Source organism: Amphiprion ocellaris, chromosome 5, assembly GCF_022539595.1.
Source record: "Amphiprion ocellaris isolate individual 3 ecotype Okinawa chromosome 5, ASM2253959v1, whole genome shotgun sequence".
NCBI lineage: Eukaryota > Metazoa > Chordata > Actinopteri > Pomacentridae > Amphiprion > Amphiprion ocellaris.
In genome coordinates this window covers 18,288,311-18,303,587 of record NC_072770.1, presented here as the reverse complement: position 1 = coordinate 18,303,587, position 15,277 = coordinate 18,288,311, and the positions used below count along the sequence as shown (strand labels likewise).

General features: G+C 38.9%; 1 non-coding gene across 1 annotated transcript; it reads left to right on the top strand.

Moving 5' to 3' along the window:
* Positions 1-4,558: 4,558 nt before the first annotated feature.
* trnaf-gaa (transfer RNA phenylalanine (anticodon GAA)) lies at positions 4,559-4,631 on the top strand. Its single transcript has one exon. It is a non-coding gene; the product is annotated as a tRNA-Phe (tRNA).
* Positions 4,632-15,277: the final 10,646 nt, after the last annotated feature.

Genomic DNA, 15,277 nt, shown 5'->3' with positions numbered 1-15,277 from the left:
GAAATCAGTCAAAGGATCAGCCAACACATTTGGATACAGGACAGTCATCAAACCCATGCTGTCTGAGGAAAAATACACATTCTTTAAACAGGGAGTTGCACAACTTCAGACAAGCCTGTCTTGTTGTGTTGTTGCTGTAAACAAACATTTCTGTGCAAATTTCAAATATATACGTGTGTACTAGATAACATGCTGATTTCACAAGAGCAAAGCAATCATCAGGCTGAATGATAAAAGGGTTCATGTAATAAAGACCAGCAGCTGGGTGCCCTGCTGTGAGGCAGACAGCATGATATTTCTGTACAGTACAGTACATTAGAAGCTCATATGGTGATAATGCTTTAGCTGAGGGACATCAAGTTGATCCTGCTGCTGTTCTGAACACTGAGTTGTCCTCTAAACTACAGAACATTGTCGGAGTGAGTATATGACACACTGTATTGCTTGAATTAGAGCAGCTCAAAGGCTAGATCTTTTACTGGATAATTAAAATATGTCCAAGTATAATAGGAGTCTTGCACCTGCAGTGATGCTATTATCAGAAATTACCTCCTCCATTGCAGACTTCCTCTTTTCTTCCCATGAGGTAACAAAAAAACACATTGGTTGCTGATCACAGGATCCAGCATCCAAACAGTAATGAAGAACATTAGACTTTTGCCCGCCATCTCAACTGCATGTTGGTTTCTGGTTGCAGTCACAGAATGAATCTGGAGCAAAGGACTGACATCAGGTTTTTGGCTTGCAAGCCTTGAAACACTGAAGGATGTGTGTGGGGAGAAGACAGTCTATTAGTGACAAGGAGGTTCAGAATGAAGCAGGTTGACATGGAGGATGACCCAAAACCAGATGCCCCTCAACAATGAGAACAGATGACAACATGCAGAAGGTCAAGAAACTGGTGTGGAGTGATCTCGGACTAATGATCAGAAACATGGCTGAGCAACTGGGATTGAATAGGGAGCAGGTCAGGACCATCTTGTTGGATGATGTGGACATGCAGGCTGTCTTTGATCTGGGTAACGTCGTCCTCTCGGTGTGGTACCTGAAGACCCTGGTCTCATCCCCAGTGATGATGTTGTCCAGAAACCCTGGGTTGCCGTCGAGCAGCTCCAAAACAACCTTGGACACATCCACATGGTGAATCTTCTGGTCCTTGGAGAGCAGTTTGGACACCAACTTTTTGCAAATCTTCCACATTCCCACCGCATGGCAAAGATTTCTGCTGGAGTTTTTCCCAAGTTAGCTAAGAACTTGATGTTAGTCTTTTGCTCAAGGTTCATTCTTGTGGCAGAGAGCACTGGACTGCAGCTAGAAACCCACCTGTGAAAAGAAAGGTAATGAATCAGTTGAATTGTTGCTTTTCTCATGCTGTTTTGTGATGTTGGGCACTATGATGTTCTTCATTATTGTGACTACCGTGTTATCAGCAGTGAATGTCTGCTGGCTTCTTTTTTGTCACACCTTGTAAACTCTGTTAAAATATGAATACGTTTACCTTTGCCATTCCCCTAACTTTTTTGCCTTCGTGACCAGGTCTCCTTTGAAAAACAGATTTTAATCTCAAGGGACTTCCTGGTTAAATAAATTCTAAATAAAATGAAATGAACAAAGAGCCAATGTGATGCAGACAGCGTGTTCTTCCGGAAGGGAGGCTAAAACAGCACCCGCTTATTGGTTTTCAGAGCAAAACTGCCCATTAAAAACAGCTCTTAAACCAGGGTTTACACTGTCGTGGTGAAATGAATCATGTTTGCGGTATTTTTAACTAACAAAAAACTGAAAGATCCACTGCAGGTACATACAAGACTTTGATTAACTTGTTGTAAAGAGGCACAGTATGGGACCTTTAAGATTTAAACATCCTAACTTGTACAAGCACAGGGTCAAAAGTCAACGTTGATCCTGTGGATGTTTACAAGAGATGGTTTGACCTGTTGGACTCCATTATAAAACTGTATATAGTGTCTTCTCAGCATTGACACCAGTGTCAAATGAGTCATGGACAGACTCTTTTGAATTCCAGCTCAAAAACCTGTCTCTTTTTCAGATTTTGTACTCTCTACACCACATCCTTTATTTGCCTGTGTGAGAACACTGTGCTGTCTCTATTGACACTTGTTTCATATACAGTGATAATATATATAGCACTTTAGGTAAAATGTTTTTGAAAAGCTTCATTAAAAAAAACAAGAGGGCGCTGGTGATGTGGCAGCCTATTATGGAAGCTCCTTAGTACTATGTTTTTCAGTTTAGTGTGTTTTTTTTCTCCAAGCCTAATATTTTTACAGTCCTTGGCGATTTAAGTGTTTATATTTCACTCTATTAATTATCTTGGAGGAGTGAGAAGCGAGAATGGAGTGGAGAAGACCGTTGCTACCGTTACTCAGAAGAGTAGCCAGGCAGCTATTGTTTACTCTCAACAGGAGCTTCTTGATCTCGCTGAACTCTCCAAAACTGACACGGATATTCTGGAGGAATTACTACAGAAGAGACAGAGAGGGAAGCGAGCTGGAGTAAAAAGGAACAGGCCACACAACACTATCAAGCCGGCACTGCTTGGTGAGAAGACGAGGATGATGCAGGTGGAGGCAGCACTGGTTTCCTGGCTCATGGACTATCTCACCTGCAAGCCAAAGTATGTTCAACTGCAGAACTGTGTGTCCAACAAACCCCTCAGCAGTCCAGGGGCACCACGAGGAACTGTATTGCCCCTTTTCCTCTTCACATTATATACCTCTTACTTCTGGTATAACTCAGACAGCTGCTTTCTTCAGAAATATTCTGATGACTGCACGGTTGTCGGCTGTATCAGAGGAGGACGTGAGGAGGATTACAGGGACACGATCATGGACTTTGTTGACTGGTGCAACCTCAACCACCTTCTACTGAACACCTCTAAAACCACGGAGGTGGAGGTTGTCTCCAGCTATGGGTACCTGGGAGTGCAGCTAGAAGACAAGGTGGACTGGTTCAGACACATGGAGGCAGTGTATAAGAAGGGTCAAAGCAGCCTTTACTTCCTGCGAAGGTTAAGGTCTATTAACATCAGCAGGCCTCTTCTATGTACATTTTACCAGACTGTGGTGGCAAGTGCTTTACTCTTTGGGGTTGTGTGTTGGGGAGAGGGGGCTCGTTCCAGGGACAGAAACCGGCTGAATAAGCTGATCAAGAAGGCAAGCTCCAGAACTGGTGCTGAGCTGTAAGCAATCCAACAGGTGGCTGGGGTGAGAATGATCAGGAACTGAACTCTATTATGAGCAATGCTTCTCACCCACTACACAATCTGGAGGCGTTTCTGCAGAGCACCTTCAGCCACAGACTCATTCCCCTTCAGTGCAGGTTTGAGAGCAGCAGGAAATCCTTCGTACCAGCTGCAATCAGTCTTTTCAATTTTGATTCATATGCTGTGCATATGTTTTAACTTTCAGAATTTTTTTTTTACTTACATACTATGTATATGGTCATACGAGTTTGTGGGTTGTGTGGGTGTGAACATACTACTGTAACAAAGTAATTTCCTTTAAAAGATCAACAAATATTATTCTATTCTATTCTATTCTATTCTATTCTATTCTATTCTATTCTATTCTATTCTATTCTAGTAAATTAAATGACATCTTAGCTAAAACCTTCAAAGAATTTCAAAACTGTATGCAGTGCACTGGGCTCTGTATGGCATGAAAGTCAAGATAACACAATAAAATACATGAGAGCATAAATGAAACATTGCAAGGTATTTGCTCACTTCTAATTAAAAGAATCCTGGCATTATATTAGTAATAAGCAGGTATTATTGATAATGAGGGAAAATGAGAGCATTTGTCGATAGGGCCCGAGGTGAATGAAATCTTATGGTAGAACGACCTCTGGTGGCTGCAGTTAGAAATTGCATAGGTCGCACAGATTGCTCGGCTGGTTGAGCGGGCGACCCATGAACAGGGCTGCAGTGCTCCATGCAGCGATCCGGATTCGTTTCCAGCTCACGGCCCTTTGCTGCAGGTCTTCCCCTCATTCTTCTCTCTACTTTCCTGTCTGCCTCTCTACTATCCTATCTAATAAAGCCAACAAAAGGCCATAATGATAATAATAATAAGTTTGGGAAATTGCATAAGGGGGTAATTCAGGACAGAGTTAATAAAATCAAGTTGAATTTGAGAACACAGGTAATATAAGATATGATGAGCTGATAGGATGTAACTGAACATGTAGATGTTAGACTTCAGAGCGCAATATGTTGCTAATAATATACAACCACTACAGCTGCAAGTGGTTTAAACTGATATTTAGGAAATCAGATATAGCACACAAATTTAAAATTCATGCTATCTGTTGCATAGTAAAAGTAAGCCTGGTTTTATTTAGGTTCATGTTAAAATTTTTCATGATTGAATCGTTTACAACCGAAACTTTTGGACGATCATCACACAGTTTTGAGGCGATTAACATCCAGTAGATGGCAGCAGTTCTGCAGGACTGATAAAGAAACCTGCACTACACCGACGCACAACTGATTGACATGAATACAGGGACAATTGCGCCCCCATGTGGAGCGCGTGCCGAAATAGCTCAGTTGGGAGAGCGTTAGACTGAAGATCTAAAGGTCCCTGGTTCGATCCCGGGTTTCGGCAAGCAATGGGTCGCTTTTTTCATTCAGCCGAAGGCATGTTGTAACAGAGTCAAGTTTGAATAAACAGACGAAAACCATGTAATCTCACACTTGCTAATTTACATAAAGTCAATGATTAATTAGTTGTTTTTTTATTTTTAAGGTTTAAAAAGGTCTTATCTTTTAAAGTATCAAAACATATGCATGCATTTTCAGAACAGAGATCTAAATGTTGCATAAAGCTAGATTTATTAATATCTCTTGTTTCAATTTGCTGACACATTAGAGTCAAATGTTTTTACAGGACGAATTTTGAAAAACTCTTTTAATCACTCCACAAATCATGAAGTACTGTCAGCAGCCAGATTAATTAATTTATTACATTTAAGGGAATAAAATGTTGTCAGACTATCAGACTATCAGACTATGAGTTATATATGAAGAATTTAAATATGAATAAAACCGAAAATTTGGGTGGAGGTAAAACAATTTACAAGTCTTAAGATTCCTTTTAGATTTCCCCCGTTGATTACTTATATTACAACAATTATTTTCTGTGCAACAAGTTGATGGTGTTTTATGGCTAAATGTGAAAACCATAATCATAAAGTCATAAAAACACAAATCTGCATAACTTTTCAATAGACAAAATGTAGCTAAATTAATACATAAATGTGAGTTTGGAATGTTTTCTTTCCACTGCTCTAACAACAAAACAACAACAACAAAAAAAACATGTTAAGGAAGCAAAATAAACTAAAATCTCAGAACTGACTAATTCATGACAATGTTTTTACCTGCAATGACTTACCTTCACTGTCCTGTTGCATTTGTGCTTCAGTGTTGTATATGCTGTAAGATTAAAAAGTACATTTTTGCCTAAAACCTTTTATTGTAAAAAAAAAAAAAAACAGCAATGTTGCAGCTTTTTTCTTCAACCTGCACAGTTTGCTAATTGTTAATTGTTTGTTAATTGCACATTGTTTTGCATATTAGTTTCCTTATTTTTCTTAGATGAAATGTGTGAGCTACTGGATACCTTAAATTTTTCCATTCTAAATACTGCTATGCTGTCAAACTGCACCTACATTTAGTTGATTGATTTTTTAAAAAGTAACCTGATGTAATATCAGCTAAACTATTGAGGTCACAGAGAAGAAAATAAAAACAGTACCGAGGATTCAGGAGGAAACAGAGTCAAATGCTGTCCGGCAGAGTTTGGCTCAATAGGATTCAGTGAGGTCTAGCTGCAGCACTGTGGTTTAAACAAGGAATTATGTAACAAAATGTGCTTGTGTTACACATTTGGGTCACATCAGACATCAGATCATGCCAAGAGAGCCTCAGCGGGACTGCAGCAGGTTTATAGGACCTCCTATGGTACATTTGGCAGTTCTGGCGGTGTCTCAGCTGTTCTAATCTGTCTGAGTGCCAGTCAGGGCGTGTAGAGGCAAGAGAGCCTCAGTCCAAGAGAGCAGGTTCAGGCCACGGGGCACGAAACAGGTCAGGGATTTGCGTCATTCCTATTGAAACTTGAATGAATGGCCAACTGGCTCTCTGTGGTGATGTTCTAGTCAGCAGTGCATTGATAATGAACCGACGGAGCACCAACAACGCAGGAGACTGACAGCACAGAACAGAAAAGGTGCAAAGTGTTCTTCTGGTGCTCTGCAGGTTTGTGTGTCTACACAATGTCTGCAGACTTATAAATAAAGGCAACAATGATAGGAAGAGAAATAACAATATGGCGGGAACTGAGACATTTTAATGGGACTAATTGGACTACACAGCTTAGCAACCTGCGGTATCACAGAACTTCCTGCGAAATGAGACACATAGTTCACTATGTTCCTGTAGCCGTTTGCTTTCAAAGTGAGGCTCATTTATGGGGAAATTACAGCAGTACAAGAACCAACAAGACAGATAGGAACAGGATGTTGATAAACAAAATGAAACAAATAGTCAGAAAGCCATATACCACAAGATACACTAAAATGACTACACTGCTGACAATAATAATAGCAATATTTGAACAATTTTACTTTTCCAGCTGCAGGTGCATGCAAACAAAGTCCGTATAGGCAATTCTCATCAGTCTGCAGCCATCTTGGTAACACCCTTTGCCGGTTACTTCAAGCTTATAAAACTACGTCCCGATTTAAATAAATGGGGAAAGAGTCATAACTGCAATTTCACTGATAACTAGGACACAAAAAGTGCATGTATAAAATCAAATCTACTGAAAATCACTTGTAAAGGTTGGTGACTTGGCCCCAAAATAAGGTTTAAAAATAAATTTTCATCAGTATACGCGTGAACAGTTTCTCAATGCCACAGGTCAGTCAATGCAGCAACACCATTGGCTGGATGTATTTTGGTCTGGCAGTTACAAAGCAGATGTTTGGCTTTTTGAAGAAAGGGCAGAAATGTTTCATATATCCTCCATCTTTGGCTTTACAAAATTCTCCAATAGATTTTTAGTATTCAAAATTCTTTAATAGGTGAGCCTCTCCCTTATTCCATCTTTGATCCAAACAACAACAAACAATAGTGGCCACTTTACTGCTTTAATTTGAAGTGTAAAAGCCCAAATCCTGACCCACCTGATCAATAAGAAGTTGTGCTGTGGGATATATTCCTCTCTTTTGTGTCTGGATGTGTTCAGAAATGAGAAACGTGACTTTAACATAACAATCAGAATCAGCATAACTTTAGCATGATTTGATGGGATTAGGTGTAAGTAGCATGGCACTTCAGACACATCTTGCATGTTATATGTGTGTGCGTGTGCATATAATAACATAATAATAATAATAATTTTAGATAGATAGATAGATAGATAGATAGATAGATAGATAGATAGATAGATAGATAGATAGATAGATAGATAGATAGATAGATAGATAGATAGATAGATAGATAGATAGATAGATAGATAGATAGATAATTGACATTGAAGCATTATTGTACCTCAGCTGCAACATCTAGTTCTCTTATTTTTTTTTTTGCATTTATCCTTTATATGTCACTTTTGTACAGTGTCTTTTTTTAAATTCTATTTTGACAGTTGTGGTATCTGTTTTTTCATTCGACTTCCAAGAAAGCCATGCACAAGAATTCCTACGTGCCTAAACTATTTGTTTGTGTGTACAAATGGCAAATAAAAATCTTCAACTCTTGAATGTTAGTGTTGTGAAGTTAAAAATCATGCAAAATGATAAAGGTCAGGGTTAAGGTCAGGAGAAGGAGGTCATTCATAGCAATGATGTGAAAAATGCTCCAAAAAAATAAAATAAATAAATAAATGAAATAAAGTACAGTGACCTGGTAACATTATGATGTGACAAAACAAATAACAACACCGCTGGAAATCAAGCCTAATTGCGTTTTTAAGTTCAGAATCGATGTACAATGACTAGGCAGTAAGCATTTGATCTCTGCCCTCTAAAATCCTCCAATAGCAACCTAATGTACAGAACTCTCTGTAACAAACTGCTTGTTAAAATAGTACCATAGTATGCCTGTCTAGTTTTGAAACAGATTGTACAACTGTGTTTGAGGGAGATGATGCTGAGGTTAAAATGTATTTCTCCTCCACTCAGCACTGATTGCTTAAAACAATTTAGCTGACAGAGATTACAATCTAATTGTGTCTCTCTTCTTTCTTAATGGATGTTATACTTCATCATTCGTTACTACGTAATTTGTTGCTGTGTAATATCCTGTGCTGCGGGTTATGCAAGGTTTCCCCCTCTCTCCCTATTCATAGTGGCTATAACTGTGTTTCCACTGCTGTATTCTGGTTTCCTGGTGACTTTGTTCCCGATGCTCTTGGAGAGCTCCAAAGAATGCCTGAAGATGCCAGTCAAGCTCTAAACCAATTCAGTTTGCTGGCTGAATGAAACCCGCAGGTGGAGAGCAGGCCTGACAGCCAGACGGATGGACTGGAGAGGATGTTTTTGCTTTAATTAATCAAAACTCTATTCAGAGCTGTTCCACTTCCAAGCAGCTCCCACAGACGTCTCGACTGATTTGGCATAGCTTCAGGGCTTGCATAACTGGAGCAGCAGCGAATTACACCCAGAAAACTTTTGTCATTTCTAGTCTATTTGCAACAGAGGTTGAGCTCTAAATAGTAGAGCAGTTCATGTTACACTGCTTAAAGCCTAATCTCAAACCATCATAATGATGCTGCGATGTACACTGTTAAAAAAAATCCAAATTTTATGGAAAATAATTAAGATTTCACAATAGTGTTCCGTTTTTAAAGTTCTATAAAAAAGACATGTTATCTGTAATATTATCACTCAACATTTTTTAAGCACTTTGTCAATAATGGTAAACTGTATTTATTTCTCTTTGTTTAACAGAAAATTATTTATTTATTTAAACTATTTTTTGTGTAAAATGACTATCTGTAGTAAAATATGTAGCAGTTTATGTAAAGCTCTACTGACATACTATCAATTTAAGATTTTTCTTTATAATTGTAATTTAATAAGTTTTGTTATGCACTTTTACATTCAAACTCTGTGATTCTGGATACAAACTGAGCAAAATTTAATTACATCCAACCAAAAAATAGATGGAATTGGGAAATTTTGTGCTTGCTGGACCTCACAATGCTTTCATGGCCACAGATACTTCTGCACTTTTCCCCCTTAAAATTAACTGAAGCTATTTATTTATTAAAATGCAGTTGATATTTTTGTAAACTCTGGTGTTTATCTCCATTTTATGGTGTGTAATTAATGTGAGTAATTGGTTGAAACTGTAAGTTTCCATCTGAATATATTAAACAAGTGTTTTGGAAAAAGTGGGTAGTTCATTTTTTAGCCATAATAATAATGTGTTACTGAACAATCTTCATGTGTAAACACTTTAATAGTGTAAAAATCTGTAAAATGACAACTGTTTGACTGCAGAACTGTAGGTCTTTTAATTTATAAAATATAGAATGAAAATATTTTACCTGAATTTAATTTACTTTAGGGCTGCACAGTGGTTTGGTGGTTAGCACTTTAGCCTAGCAGCTAGATCTCTGGTTTGCATCCTCGTCTTCCTGGGATCTTTCTGGCTGGAATTTATATGTTCTCTCAATGCATATGTGGGTTTTTTCCAGGTACTACCGCTTCCTCCCACAGTCCAAAGACATGCTGAGGTTAATTGGTAACTCTAAATTGTCCATAGGTGTGAATGCAAGTGTGCTTGTTTGTTCATATGTAGCCCTTTGATAGACTGTAGATCTGTCCAGAGTGTCACTTGTCTTCACCCTGAGTCAGCTGGGATAGACTCCAGCTCCTCCACAACCCTAATGAGGATTAAATAGTGTATAGATAATGGATGGATGGATGGATGGATGGATGGATGGATGGATGGATAATTTTACTTTGTTTGGCAGGTGGTGTGGTCACTTGTTGCTATCTAGTACATCTACCACACCTGTGCATAGTTTCACATCACCATGGTGGAGTCAGTGAAACAACAATTATTACATGTTTCCGAGTTAGACTGCTGTAAAGCGAATAATTGGATTTCTTAAGGGAAGAGCAGGACATGCACTGAAGAATTTTCCCATAATTTTCTGTTAGTAATTCTTTAAAATGGCAACTCTCTTACATCTCTGATGCAAATTAATGTATCTCAGCGTGTTTTTGTCATTCTAGAAAGCACAGAAATTCATATATATTAGTTGTTACATAACTGAAACACAACAAATGTGTCCCTGAAGTGGCGAGATCTGCTCTACAGAACAGAAGTATGCCAGTGTGTTTCTAAGACGGTCTTGTTGGGCAGCTCTTGTGACATAACCCACCATGATGCATACAGTCAAATGTGACAAGGGAAGGTTGTTTAAGGGGAACAGAGTATGACCTCGCTGTTGTCCTTTGAGACAAAAAGAAGCCATTGTCTTCATAGACTGACTGAGGAGAAAGTAACAAACCCACTCAATGTTCCTTGAACCAGCTCCAAGGACATTAGCGGGGTTTGTCTCTGCGTGTTAATCTGTGTAGATGTCCTCGTTCAGATCAGCATTGTTCTTTCTCGGCACTGTGCTGACCTTTGCAAATGCCTGGGTGCTGATCTGCGTCAGTATATCAAAGCTGCGATTGAGAAAAAGTTTGCTGTCATTGTTCTTTTGTTCTCCACAGAACAATGTTGCTAAAGTGGAGGCTGGATTTTGAGTGGTTATGTATTAAAATCCCAAAAAGTTCAAATAATATCAAATCATCTGACTCTGGCTATTATAAATTCATGCTGCCCTCCAAGATTTTAGCCTTAAAAAAGAGCTAGAAACAGTAATAGACATGCTTTAGAATTCTGGAGTTTTCCCATATTCTAGCACGTGTTTTCAAGATTTAATGAACCTTCTGTTTTCTGCCGTTCAATGTGTAGCCTATTTATCTATATCTGGAGGATCACATACAGGTTATTAGTGCCGAGGAAGAATGTGCAGCTTATGATCCTCTGCTTTACATGTTCCCATCCAAATGAAGACCATTGACATCATGCACCAGACTGACACTACCAGCTGCACCGGTCCAATCCGTGTTGCTCCGTCTGTGAACTTCAACAGTCTAAAACCTCTAGCGCATCACATTCACCAGTCCTTATAGGCTTCTTCATTTCACATCGTTTCCCCTTGACTCAGAGGGGCCACAAGGGTTAATGACCGTGGTTATAGTGGTTACCTAATGCGCCATGCCACCATGTGTCAGTAGAGCAGCCGCACTTTGCAATGAATTAGCCATTTCCATCCTCTCTGCTGCGAATGTGCACATCATTATCGGTGCAAGTTTATCTCACATGAGTGGAGCATTTGAGGTTTTCCCACCATCTGTCAAATACTAAATAAATGAGAAAATAGAAGCTGAGTAATACATAGGAGAGTGACTGAGATGGTAAGCGATCGCTGGCAGGGCTGTGGCTAGTAAGCAAACACTTTATTCAGGGAGAGTCTCAGCTTGGCCCCCTCCTCTTTCTATTAGCAACACACACACACACACACACACACACACACACACACACACACACACACACACACACACACACACACACACACACACACACACACACACACACACACACACACACACACACACACACACACTTGTCTATTGATATCTGTCTGGAGCCTGGCTGCTTGCCTCCCCCCGACTCTCTGCCGACTCAGGTTCATGACCTGTTATGTAACTCTGCTCCTCAACCATTGTGGTAGACATTAGGCATAATTGCACCTAAAACTGATTTTATTTTTTTGCTTTCCATTTTTAAATATGCAATCATCATTCTTATATAAACCCTGCGATAGGCTGGCGACCCATCCAGGGCGTCCCTTGCCTTCGCCCTGAGTCCTGATGAGCTCCAGCTCCCCCAATGTGACCCTACAGAGGATTAAGTGGTGTATAGATAATGGATGGATGGATGGACACTGCAGTAAGTGGGTATAACTGCTTATTTGCCAGTAGTGGAAGAGTATGAATCATGCTGCGGTGGATAATGTACACTAACTTTTCAAAACACCACAATCAAGAAGCCTGTGTACAAAACTTTACTGTCGCAATATTAATTATAATGCTGAAATATCATTTTAAAATCTGCTAAGATCATTTGAATTAAGATTTAAACACAGATATTCCTGAATCCATTCATCAGAAAAATAACTCACTGTTTTACGTTTTGTGTTAGCTCATTAAAGAGAGCACACTGGTGACAGGGCTCTTCAGACTTGATGGTTATGGAGCTATTAGCTCTTTTTCAGAAAATAAAGCATGAAGGCAACAAGGCACGGGTGGAGTAGGAGAAGGTCGAGGAAGAGATATTTTCTATTTCTAGTTAGATAGGTTATCATTCTAAAAAAAGAAGACAGAATAAAACTTCTCTTTTTGTCAGCAACACAGACAGCGGATTTGGTCTGATTATTATTTGGGGTTTTGTGTTATTAGATTTTCTAGGCGAACTTTTCTCCTCAACAGCACCTGGATTACTTGTCCTCTTTAGTCATCCAAATTACAATTCAATAAAATTATTAATAAAAAATCCAAATGAGTATTAATAACGCATAAGATGTTGTGGAAATTCTCCAAAAAGTAAACTCACACAGTGTCTATTACCCTCCAATCGGAGGGACAAATGTGGGCGTAAATCTCTCGTGGTTTGCCTGACTGTCCCACTACGGAGGTGCTTCAAGGCCTTCACAGAAAAACTTTTGTGGGCCTTCAAGTGACAAGATAAGATCGCCTATGGACTTCGATGATAATGATAAATAACAAAAAGAAAAATATGGAACCGACTTTCACATGAGGGAGCACACAGTTAATATGTTTGCATATACTGTACATGGTCTTTACAAATGTATGTAAACAACTGTATACATACTAGCATGTTCATGCAAAAGAATAATATACCTGAATAAAATATGAAATTTCAATTATACAGGATAACCAATGTCACCTCCCGATGGTAGCTAAAACTGGCAACCCTGGTGTAGGTCAGTTGCTCCTAAATGTCTTTGTCACAAGGCGCACCATTTATAAAAACACAAACATTGCCAAGGCACACAGTTTGAGAACCACAGGTCCAGCTGTCCTGCAGTCAGTGATAATAATGTGAAACATGGGGCTGGCAGAGACAGAAAGTCAAATGACCTCACTTTGCCAATTGCACAGTGCCTCTAAAAGTATATTCATTTTATCCAGACATAATTTAAATAATGGTGCAACTATCAGGTTTAAATCCAAAGATTTCTTTGCTTGACAAAGAACTAAATATTTCAAGATTCTAACAGCACTTTTATAGTTGAGTAAGGTTACACTCATCATACTGTAAGGGAGATTTAAGTTTAGCTTTGCATAGTATTTCAAGGATTTGTGGAAAATCATAAATGTTTAATTTTAATCCACTAAGCAGGTCAACAGTTTACACTATTTCTCTCAGAAATTTAGCAGGATCATCTGATTAACAAATTGGAACCACTCAAGCAAAGCACTAGCACCCCTAACTTGCACCAAAATGCAGTTAAAACTAGAGTATCTAGAAACCCCCTTGTTGCCATGGCATCGAAATCGGTCACTTCCGGTGTAGCGAGCCAATCAGAATCATCTGCTACAACCGGAAATGCACGCTTGAAAACGAAGGAGGGTTCGTGAAGGAAGCGTGGCTTACGAGGTGATGTTTAATATTTACTCAGTTTTACTTCGCTATGTGATGAAATTATTCGGATAGTAACTTGTTTTAAACGCAAATTTGCTTTAAAAAAAGATACGTTTCATTCACGTCAGCTAAAAGAAAAGCAGAAGTTTTACGCAGTTACTGAGTGACGCTGCATCACCTAGGTGACCGTTAAACCAACCGGCAGGTGTAAATCTAAAGTTTGATTATTTCAACTAATTTAACGAGTTTTGTGTATTATTAGCAGAGGTTTTAAAGTGCAGCTCGAACAGTTTGCGTGAAATGAGAGTCGCAGAGAGGGGCCAACAGTCAACGCTGGTTGTGTTGTTTGCGAGTGTTGTATTAGAAAATAGATCTTCTTTTATCTTTAATGTAGCAGCAGCTTTGGCATATCTAGACCTGTTAACCTGTCTAGAATCACTCCATTGGTAGTATCTGCAGCATACATAGCCTGTGTGTATTAGTACCAGTTGTGTGGCATAGGTTTGCACTGAACTGATTAATTTGCTGTTTGTTTACTTGATTTAGTAAAGCATAGTTTGTTTTCTAAAATGTCAGAAACAGTGATCATATGGTCAAACAAGGTTCCCAGGTTTTTGTCCGACCAACAGTCTGAAACTTAAAGATATTGAGTTTACAATGAAATGAAATGAAGAATAACAGCAAAAGCTGGAACTAATATTAGATTTTTTTTTCCAACAGAAAGACTATAACTATTAATCAAATCACTGTCAATTAACAATTCCAGCACTTCCTAATTCAGCAATATATCTATTTTGCACTGTTCTTCCTAAATCAATCTTATTGGTCATTTCTCTTATAACAAATTTGTTTCCTATGGTACACCGAGTGCAGCTACACAGTTGTTTTCTTAGATGAAGTCAGCCGGGATCAGCCAGTGAGCATGGCCTTTTTGTGAGTCCGCTGGAACCATTGGGGATCTCTCCTAATTGATAGGACTTGTGTTTTGCTCTTACGTAACACAAGATATAGTGAGGATTCCCCCACACACATAAGGCCTCTGACCGGCCGGCTAGCCTCCCCCATGCTGTGTTAGTATCCTGTGTCATTGAAAATTGAAGCTGAGCGGTTGCCTGAATGATGACAAGCTGTCTTCTGACCACACATTCACAGGCTCTTCTCATTTTCATCTGTCACGGTGCATGTGCGCACACTGACGCAAACACGTTTAATCATTTAGTCACTGATATTATTCAAACTGTCCATGTAGTCACATACTCGTGGCATGATAAACAATGATTTAATCAATAATTTGTTTCAACTGTTACATAGTTTGGAATGTCAGGTTGGGGCTTCAGAATAAATCCTGTCTAATAGTATTTGCACAACAGTATATTTTTGCTGAACTTAGAAAATTAAGCCTTTCTGGTTAATTTAAAAAAAAAAAAAACAGCTTATTTATGAAATAGTTCTTAGGAAAAGTGGAGTGTGTCCATCCGCTAAAAAGCCTATGCAGCATCAACTGTATCTTCTGCT